Consider the following 11,450-nt stretch of genomic DNA (forward strand, 5'->3'; position numbering starts at 1 on the left):
CAAAACTCTCCTGTGCTGGGCAGCAGTGGCATGGGAGAGAGTTGAGGGTGGAGACTCAAGTTTACTGCGTGGAAGAAGGCAGTGATAAACCACTTCCCTATTTTTACAAAGAAAATTCTACAAATACACTATTAGAACGATTGTAGGTGGGGCTGGGATGTTCTGGGAGAGATGTGTCCACAAAGTCGCTAAGGGTCAGAAACGATTCGACAGCATAAGACAGGAGAGTGAAAGCCCTAATCTGATCCTCCATGAGTAAAGTGGAGAATAGAGTTGCTATGAGTCAGAGTCGACTTAGTAGCATAAGACAAGACTAAAGGAAATGTCCCCCTTTCTTTTAAAATCTACCCTCTCCACCTGTGCCTCTGACCACAACCCTTCTCACCTTCTAGTAGCGGTAGCAGTAGCATTTATTGAACACCCTCTGGGGTAAATGCACTTTACTTGGGATGCACAAAACCAAGGGACATTTTTCCTGCTCATAGTGAGCTTACATTCTAATGGAGGACAGTTGTAAAAGTATTTACTAACTGAATAATCCAAATAAATAATAGACATGTGATTGGATAAACACATATACATAAATGTTAAGGATGTGGGGAGGCCCTCCTTTAGACAAGAGGGGTCTGAGACCTTGCCAGATGGAAGGGGAAGCCATTCCTGAACCCTCCCAGTGCAAGCTGAGGGTCTGGAACCGAGTCAAGGGGAGTGTTGATGATGCCCCTATCTGCTCCTCCACACCCTCGGGGTCTGGGACCACAGTGGAGGGAGGGAACCCTGGCCTTCTCAGTGCCCCCCTCCATGCCTTGGAAGTTAAGGGAAGGGTTGCCAACCATCCTATCAACTGCCCCCCTGCTCCCAGCAATACGCCCAGGGCCTGAATCTGTGCCCAGAGAGAGGGGAAAGCCTCAGACTCTTCATGTGTGGAACCAGGTGCCTGAGACTGAGCCATGAGGAAAGGAACACTGAACCACCACCCCTCCTTTCCCCTTTCCTTCCACACACCAGGGTTCCACACCAGGCTCACTGGGAAAGGGGGAAGAGTTGGTTTCCTTCTATCTCCCCAGTGCCACTGTTCCACCATTCCACCCCTCCCCCCACATCACTCCCTTTTTTTTTCCCTCAAAGCCCATATCATCCACTTCTACTACCCATTCCGGTTACTTGTCATAGTCTTCTACCACCCCCCAGACACTACCTATAACTTAAAGAATCATTTTAATCCCTTTCTCTCATGCTTTCTCTCTTTCTCAATCACTACATTGATCCTCGGGGACTTCAGTATCCATGTGGATGTTCCTGACAACACTTCCATTCATTCATTCATTTATTCATTCATTCATGCACTCGTATTTATTGACCACTTACTGTGTGCATAGGGATGCACTAAGCACTTGGGAGACTACAAAACCAACAACTTCCACAGTTTGTTTCCTCTCACACCTTAACTCCACTGACCTCCTGCTCTACCACACCTCACTCACTCACCAATTTCAAGTTACTTGTATAATCTTTGGGAGACTACAAAACCAACAACTTCCACAGTTTGTTTCCTCTCACACCTTAACTCCACTGACCTCCTGCTCTACCACACCTCACTCACTCACCAATTTCAAGTCACTTGTATAATCTCTACCCTCACCCTCGCCTCACAAACTCTGAAATTTCTCTAATCAGACCACATCCTCCTCACCTGACTTTTCTCCTACACATCCACTCCACACGTATCTGTTCTGTTCCCTCACAAAGACCTTTGATCTTTTGACTATCTCCATTTTCTAAAGTCATCACTTCTCATTTGGTCTCCATACCCAAACAACTTCTCTATTAAGCACAATCCAAAGTCCTCAATAAGCCCCTCTCTAATAAACTAAACTCCCTCACTCCTCTACGCCTCCACTGATCTCCTAGCAGTACCCCAACTCCTCTCATTCCCGTCTCTTTCCCATAACTGTAATAATAATGTTGGTATTTGTTAAGCGCTTACTATGTGCAGAGCACTGTTCTAAGCGCTGGGGTAGACACAGGGGAATCAGGTTGTCCCACGTGGGGCTCACAGTCTTAATCCCCATTTTACAGATGAGGGAACTGAGGCACAGAGAAGTTAAGTGACTTGCCCACAGTCACACAGCTGACAAGTGGCAGAGCTGGGATTCGAACTCATGAGCCCTGACTCCAAAGCCCGTGCTCTTTCCACTGCGCCACGCTGCTTCCACTGTAGACAGCACTGGTATCCTTCCTGTCTCACAAGCTGGTAATTTTGGCATAGTCCTTGACTCATCTCTCTCATTCAACCCCCATATTCAATCTGTCGCTAAATTCTGTTAGTTCAATTTTCACAATATCGCTGAAATCCACGCTTTCTTCTCCCTCCAAACTGTTACCACATCAGTCCAAGCACTTATCCCACCTTGATTACTGTATCATCCTCCTTGCTCACTTCCCTGCTTCCTGTCTCTCCCCACTCCAGTCCATACTTCTCTCTGCTACCCAGATCATTTTTCTACAGAAATGCTCAGTCCATATTTCCTCAATCTTCAAAAACCTCTGGTGGTTGCCCATCCACCTCCACATCTAACAGAAACTCCTTACCATCGACTTCAAAGTGCTAAATCACCTTGTCACCTCCTGCCTAACCTCACTGCTCTCACACTACAATCCAGCCTGCCCACTTCACACCTCTAAAGCCAACCTACTCACTGTACTCCATCTCATCTATATCTCTGCTCATCTCTCACTCATGTGCTGCCCCTGGCCTCCTTCTTCACATATGACAATTATTATCCCCACCTTCTAAAGCTTAATGAAGGCTCATCTCCTCCAAGAGGCCTTCCCTGAAGAGTTTCCTGTATTCTACCAGTCTTGGCTACAAGAGGTAGAGTCAAGCAGAGTCCAAATCATTCCATTCCTTGCTTGGGCAGTGGCTAGAGAGTGAAAAGCAATCTGCTAAAAATCAAAATTCACCCACGCTGGGCAGGAGCGGCATGGGAGAGAGTCGAGGGCAGAGCCTCGCATTAACTGCGTGGAAGATGGCAATGGTAAATCACTTCCATATTTTTACCAATAAAACTCTATGGATCCACTACATTGCAGTTGGAGAGCAGAATGTTCTGGGCGAGTTGTGTCCCTAGTGTCACTATGGGTTAGAAATGACTTGACAGCATAAGACAAGGCCGCAGTGCTTAGAAAAGTGCTTGACATGTGGTAAGTCCTGAAACAATACCATACTTATTGAGAAGCAGCGTGGCTCAGTGGAAAGAGCACGGGCTCTGGAGTCAGAGGTCATGGGTTCAAATCCTGGCTCGGCCACTTGTCAGCTGTGTGACTTTGGGCAAGTCACTTCACTTCTCGGTGCCTCAGTTACCTCATCTGTAAAATGGGGATTAAGACTGTGAGTCCCACGCGGGACAACCTGATTCCCCTGTGTCTACCCCAGTGCTTAGAACAGTGCTTGGCACATAGTAAGCACTTAACAAATACCAACGTTATTATTATTTGTTTTTCAACTCCACATCAAGGAGAAACTCCTTACCATAGGCTTTAAAATAGTCAGCTCCACCCTTCCTTATCTTGCTGATGTCCTACTACAACACATAGTTTACTCCCTTAATGCCAATTAATTCACTGAAACTTGATCTCATCTATGTTGCCCTCAACTTCTTGAATACATCTTCCTTCTGACCTGAAACTCCCTCCCTCTCTATATACAACTGATCACCACTCTTCCTGTCTTCAAAGTCTAATTTAAATGATATCTCCTCCAAGAGGCCTTGTTCAACCAAGTTCTCTTTTCCCCAGTTCCCTCTCCCTTTCGCATTGCTTATGCATTTGGACCCTTTGAGCACTTGATATTCACCCCAAACTCAGGCCCACAGCACTTACGTACGTATCTGTCATTCCTGCATTTATATTAATGTATGCCTCCCACTCTAGATGTAACTTTATTGTGGGTAGGGAACATGTCTACCAACTCTGTTGTATTTTACTCTCCCGAACTCTTAGAACACTACTCCACACATAGTAAGTGGTAAATAAATACTGCAGATTGATTGATTGATGGGTATAATTCAATTCATAAGTTCTAGAGATAGTTAATTAGGTTATATGGCTTGGGATGCTAGGAATTAAGCAGGAAAGGCTTATTATAGGGGGCAGGATTTCCGGAAGGCTTTAAATATGGAGGAGCCTGTGGTTTGTTGGATTGGGGGAGGATGGGAGTTCCAAACTGGTGAACAGTGTTCTATAACCACTTCACTGCCAACTCAAACTCAATATATCATTTGTTCATTCATTCAAAGGTATTTACTGAGCACTAACTGGGTGCAGAGCACTGTACTAAGTGCTTGGAAAGTACAATTCAGCAACAAAGAGATACTATCACTGCCCTCAACGGGTTTACAGTCTAGAAGGAGGGAGACAGACATCCAAACAAGTAAACAGGCATCAGTAGCATCAGTATAAATAAATAGAATGAGAACAAGTAAACAGGCATTGATGTAAATAAATAGAATTCTAGATATGTAGATATCTATACACAAGTGCTGTGGGAGGATGATTAGAGCAAAAGGAGTGAGTTGGGATGATTGGGAGGGGAGAGGGAGCTGAGGAAAAGGGGAGTTTAGTCTGGGAAGGCCTCCTGGAGGAGGTGAGCATTCAGTAGGGTTTTGAAGGAGGGAAGTGATTTGAAGAGGGAAGGCATTTCAGGCCAGAGGTATGACGTGGGCCAGTTGTTGACAGTGGGACAGGCGAGAACAAGGCACATTGAAAAGGTTAGCGCCAGAGGAGTGGAGTGTGTGGGTGGGGATGCAGAATTTAAATCCCTGTCTTCCCTCCCATACTCTCCTTCATTAGCTATCAATCAATCAGTCAATCACTACAGTGCTCTGCACACAGTAAGTACTCAGTAATCACATTGATTGATTGATTGATTGATTCACTGAGTGTCCCAACCACTAGGGAAGAGTTTGATCGAGATGACCCTTCAGTCAGGAAAGAGAGAGGAAAATCGGAATTGAGCTTTATTAATGCAGAAGGGGAAGAAACTGGAGAGGGGAAGAGTAGGAAAGTTCTAAGAAAAGATGGAGATTGTGATTCACTCTGGTGATAGTCATCAAATTATACCCTGCTTTGAATTAACCGACATCAAATTAATGATTTTAAGGTAATCAGGAAAGACAATAAATTCCCTTCTGTGCCCTTTGAAATGAGTCATTTAACACTTCATTTAACTGATCATTTGGATAAAATGCCATTTCTCTTTATAGTGCTTCCCTATGCTTTAATACAGTCATAAGTAAATTAGCAAATGTATGCCTTTCATATAAAATACTGAGCATTTTAATAAGTAGCTTCACCTCAAAAATAACATGGAGGTCCAAAGTCATAGGTAACTGAAATCAGATAAAGGAAATTTTCAGTTAAATCTGCTGCTAAGGAAAATTAAAATATTGCTAGGAAAATTAAAATGGCCCAATATGCATTATCTTTCTTCAATCCTGAAGCTTGTTGCTACAAAAATATTGACAATTATGAATATAGTGCATTCACTCTGCCAATATAGCTATCATATCTTCCTCATAAAAGTCACATGTGAGAGATGAATTTGACATCTGGGGTAGGAAATTGAATAGGAGCAAAGAAATCAAGTAGAAATTCTAATCTCTCTCCCAGCAAAAAATGAAAGTCACTTTCATAATAGAGTGACTTTTCTGAGAATGCAGAATTGGAATTTTAAGGATGAGTTTATTTCTCAATCAATAGAACTTCAGAGTTAAACATTCATTTCCCTTTGGAGAATACCATATATTGTTATTCTGAATAGGTGAATCAGCATTTATGAAATGCCCTAGAAAAACAAAAGAGGAATTTAAAAGACAAAATTATCATCAATAACCAAAATCCAAAATTGAATAAAAAGACATCACATAGAAAAATATTTCCCAGTAATTAAATTATAGCTCAGTGAAAGGACATCATATCTTCTCAGGTTTGCACCTGGAGAGTTTCCCGAACTCTACCAGTCTGGACTACAGCAGGGAGAGTAAGGCAGAGGCCTACCCATTCCATTCCTAGTTTGGCCAGGGGCTAGCAAGTGGAAGATAATCTGCTACAAGTCAAAACTCCCCTGTGTTGGGCAGCAGCGGCATGGGAGAGACAACAGATACTTAATCCCCATTTTACAGATATGGAAATAGAGGCACAGAAAATTGAAGCTACTCACCCAAGGTCACACAGCAGGTGGAGCTGGAATTAGAACCCCAGATTCCCTGACTGGTAAGATTTTGGGGGGCAGACATCTTGCTTGTGACTACTGATGTACTCTCCCACGTAGCTATATAGTAGTTTCAACAAATATTATTAACAATAATAATAATAATAATAATGGTATTTGTTAAGCACTTACTATGTGCCAAGCACTGTTCTAAGCACTTGCAGGAGATACAAGGTAATCAGGTTGTCCCACATGGGGCTCACAGTCTTAATCCCCATTTTCCAGATGAGGTCCCTGAGGCAGAGAGAAGTTAAGTGACTTGCCCAGAGTCACACAGCTGACAAGTGGCAGAGGCAGGATTAGAACCCATGACCTCTGACTCCCAAGCCCATGCTCTTTTCTCTGAGCCACGCTGCTTCTCAGTATCATTCATCAGTTGAACTCTGTGAGTGTTTCAAAATAATATAGAGGGAACAGTTATAGCTGACAAGGGGTCAGATAAAATGAATTCAAGAAGCATGAGGAGCAGGTGATAAGGTAAGCATGTCCCATGCTATTGAGTAATGTCTTTGTCAAATCTGAGATCTTTACAAAAGATCATCTGAGTACATGATAAAAAAAATTAATTTAAAGATATGTAACGTAGCAGTAAACAAAACAACTGAAGATGTCACACCCATATACGTACAGGTAGTGGTATTATTGATATTTATTAAGCCCTTTACTGCGTGCCAAGCACTGTACTAAGCTTAAGGGGGAACCCGACTAGCAACAGACAAATATGGAAAGATAAAGCAATAAAAAGATAAAACAATATAAAAGACAAGGGCAGGGATAACTGCAACAATAAAATGTGGCTAAAAGAACAGCTTCAGGCTCTTCACAGCTTAGAGTCCAGTAGTATAAATGCCACAATTACAGTTTGCCTGTCTCCAAGAGCATTATTCATTCATTTAATTTGTGCATTCCGTCATATTTACTGAGTCCTTAATGTGTTCAGAGCACTGAATGCAGAACACCTGGGGAAGCATCATGGTACAGTGGTTAGAGCATGGGCTTGGAAGGCAGGAAGTCAGGGGTTCGAAACTCCGGCTCTGCCACTTCTCTGCTATATGACCTTGGGCAAGTCACACTACTTTTCTGGGCCTCAGTTGCCGCATCTATAAAATGGGAATTAAGACTGTGAGCCCATGTGGGACAGGGAATGTGTCCACTCCAATGTGCTTGTATCCACCCCAGTGCCTGGCACACAGTAAGCACTTACCAAATACCACAGTTATCACTATTATTATTGCTATACTAAGCACTTGGGAGAGTAAAATATAACAATAAACAAACACATTCCCTGCCCATAATGAGCTTACAGTCTAGAGGGGAAGAGACATTTATGTTAATAAATCAATTACAATAATAATTTACAATAATAAATTATAATAATAAATTCATGACTACATTAAAGCTGTGTCATCAATACCTACAGGTAGAGACATTTGCAGATATCTCAACCCATACTGAACACGCCATCCTCCTGGGGCTCTTCCAACCTTGGAACAGACACGAAATTTCACAAGCACGTGTATTATAAATGTGTACCCCAGAATTTCAGGGGTCTGTTCTTCGACTCGATCTGTAAAGATTGCAGTAAGATGAAATGGAATTCTGTAAGTGCCCTGGAATTTGAATACTTTTAATGTTAATATCAAGAGCACTTCCATGGAAGAAATCAAGTTTACATTAGCATGAAAAAATTAATAAACTCTGCAGTCTGTGCTGTTTCAGATTTTTTAGTTTGTTTGGATATGTTTCAGGGCAACAGGATGATATTAAGCTCCTAACAGTTAACATAGTTACAGATTGCAGAAGGGCACAATAAAGTATGATTCGGAAAGTATGTAATAGGAAAGAAATTAATTACATTTAAACAGTTCACACTGTCGAAGCATGTTTTCATTAAGCAACACATGATAATGTCAGATTTATGCTTAAAACTGAATCAGAGGAGAGGAAATTTTAACAAAATGACATTATTTAACCTTCATTTTATAAATTACAGCAACTGTGAAAATCAAGTTCCAGAATGAGCACAGACCTCTTTGTATTTTGAATGTAATTCCTTTTAAGTGAAAGAACTGGGTTGTAATTAAAGAAGCCTTCCTATCCCTTTTAGTGTTAAGCCCTGCTTGTTTTAATTCAGGAGAAAGAGTTTTATCTCTGGCCATATTTTAGAGTGCTTTCTGAAATTACTGGAAAAGAAGGATATTTTAGCTTTTGAACTTGGTACTGTTTATCTATGCAAGAATCGGTGCAGAACGTATTAATATCAAATATTGAAGAAAAGATGTTCTTGTTTTCATTCATATTATAAGAAGCAAAGAACAATTCACGTAAATGAGGCAAGGTGACAACTTTCAAGAGATGTGAAGCATCGGATTCATGAATGCAAAGTAAAGGTGTGCTTACCTCTCATGCCAAATAGAAACTGTTTGCAAGAGGCTGAAAATTTGCAAAGGAATGGGGTCCTTGAAGCTTTACTATCCCCTAAAATGGGATAAGCTGTCATATTATCTCACCACCTCATCCATTTCTAAGTATTTTAAACTACATCTTGGGCAGGGAATGTGTCTACCAAGTCTGCTATACTTCGTTATACTATGCAGTACTTCCCAAGCGCTCTGCACACAGTAAGTGCTCAATAAATACGATTGAATGAATGGATGAATGAATGCTACATTGTACTCTCCCACACACTTAGTACAGTGTGTTCTGCACACAATAACCACTTAGTAAATACAAGTGATTGATTTGATTAGTCGCTGGCTTAGAGAAAAGGGGGCAGATCCAGGGAAGAAGGAAATGGGACAGTCCAGTGAGCCAGCACCACCCCTTTGCCTCACCTCTATATCCCGGAGGAGGGGTAGTACAGGGAAATAATAATAATAATTGTGGTATTTGCTAAACTCTTACTAGGTGCCAGGCACTGTACTAAGCAATGGGGTTACTACATGTACACCAGGGGTGGACACAATCCCTGTCTCACTTGGGGCTCACAGTCTCAATCTCCATTTTACAGATGAGTTAAATGAGGCAGAGAGGAGTAATGTGACTTGCCCAAGATCAAACAGCAGACAAGTGCTGGGGTTGGAATTAGAACCCATGACCTCCTGACTCCCATTACTAAGGACACACCTTCTCCAAAAGTCCTTTCCTGATTAAGGCCCCTTTTCCACCGCTCGCTCTTCCTTCTGCATTGTTAATAATAATAATGTTGGTATTTGTTAAGTGCTTACTATGTGCTGAGGACTGTTCTAAGTGCTGGGGTAGATACAGGGTAATCAAGTTGTCCCACATGAGGATCACAGTCTGAATCCCCATTTTACAGATGAGGGAACTGAGGCACTGAGAAGTTAAGTGACTTGCCCAAAGTCACACAGTTGACAGGTGTTTATGCACTTGGATCTGTGACCTTTGGACATTTGATATTCTCCTGGATCTGTGACCCTTGGACATTTGATAGTCTCCCTACCCTCACCCCAGAGCTCCTGTGTAAATATCTTTAAATTATATGGTATAAATTATTTTTTTCATATTAATATTTGTCTCCCTCTCTAGACTGTAGGCTCATTATGGGCAGGGAACTTGTCTGTTAATTCAGTTGTATTCTCCCAACTGTTTAGTACAGTGCTCTGCACACAGGAAACACTCAGTAAATACCATGGATTGACTGATGGTATATTCACAGAAAGTAGTATAGAAAATCTAACAGCAGAAATTATAGTATTCAGTACATAATATGTGCCAAGCACTGTATTAAGCACTGGGGTAGATATATGGAAATTAATCCTCATTTTGCAGATGAGTAAATTGAGGCATAGAGAAATTAAGTGCTCTACCCAGGGTACCTCAATAGACAAGTGACAAAGTTTGATTAGAACCCAGCAACTCTGACTCTGTATCCCATGTTTTTTCCAAAAGGCCATGTTGCTTCTCTAAATTTACCCCTAATTTCCCTTTAGATGATCATATACCAGTTTCCCCATGAGCTTGGGTAAATCTGTAGATATTGTTAGAGTTATGTGGATGTGATTATATCAATCAATGGTATTTTTTGAATGCTTACTGTGTGCAGAGCCTGTCCTAAGCATTTGGGAGAGAATGTTGTAATAGAGTTGGTAGATACATTCCTTGTTGACAAGGAATTTACAACATAGAGAGACTAACATTATATACTCAACAACTGATCCTAGATTCATAAATAATCTTCAATCCGTATTTAGATTCTCAAATGATACCCAGACATGTAGCAATAATAAGTTGTCCTGCTACCTCACTTATGTACCAGACAGTGGTAGGAATTGAGTGGTGTATATATATTAACTGAATCTTCCCTGCCCCATGTGTCAAGGAAAGTATGTATCAACTTCGTTAGAAGAACAAATGTGGTAATTGAGATGTCGAATGATTTGCTCAAAACATAGAATAAATATTGGTATTCAAAATGATTACTAAAAAAACCCTTCCAGTTTAGACCTCATCACTTTTTGTGATTCGGGAGAAGATCCTTTGTTTATCCTGCGTTTTTGAACTGATCTTGTATGGAAACTCAACCTCTGATAGAGGAAGTTACTCCATCTACATGGGCAGGGATCACATCCACCAACCCTGTTGTATTATACTTTCCCAAGCTATCTCTAATGCTAACCTTCTCACTGTACCTCGATCTCATCTATTTCACCATAGACCTCTTGCCCGCTTCCTGCCTCTGGCCTGGAACATCCTCCCTCCTCATATCAGACAGATAATCCTCATATCAGACAGATAACTGCTCTCCCCCACTTCAAAGCCTTATTGAAGACACATCTCCTCTAAGATGCTTTTCCTGACTAAGCCCTCCTCTTCTCCCACTCCCTTCTGCATCGCCCTGACTAGCTCCCTTCATTCATCCTCTCTCCCATCCCCACAGGACATTTGTATATATCTGTAATTTATTTACTTATTTATTTAGATTAATGTTTTCCTCTCCCTTTAGACTGTGAACTCGTTGTGGGCAGGGAATGTGTCTGTTGTTGTATTGTACTCTCTCAAACGCTTAGTACAGTGCTTTGCACACATTCATTCATTCAATCGTAATTATTGAGTGCTTATTGTGTGCAAAGAACTGTACTAAGCGCTTGGGAGAATACAATATAACAACAAACAGACACATTCCTGCCCACAAAGAGCTCACAGTCTAGAGGAGACA

The 11,450-nt window shown here is 41.5% G+C and overlaps 1 non-coding gene across 1 annotated transcript; it reads left to right on the top strand.

Moving 5' to 3' along the window:
* Positions 1-5,976: 5,976 nt before the first annotated feature.
* Positions 5,977-6,114, top strand: LOC114816149. Its single transcript, XR_003763930.1, has one exon. It is a non-coding gene; the product is annotated as a small nucleolar RNA SNORA7 (small nucleolar RNA).
* The last annotated feature ends 5,336 nt before the right edge of the window (positions 6,115-11,450 follow it).

Source organism: Ornithorhynchus anatinus, chromosome 1 (assembly GCF_004115215.2).
Source record: "Ornithorhynchus anatinus isolate Pmale09 chromosome 1, mOrnAna1.pri.v4, whole genome shotgun sequence".
Classification (NCBI taxonomy): domain Eukaryota; kingdom Metazoa; phylum Chordata; class Mammalia; order Monotremata; family Ornithorhynchidae; genus Ornithorhynchus; species Ornithorhynchus anatinus.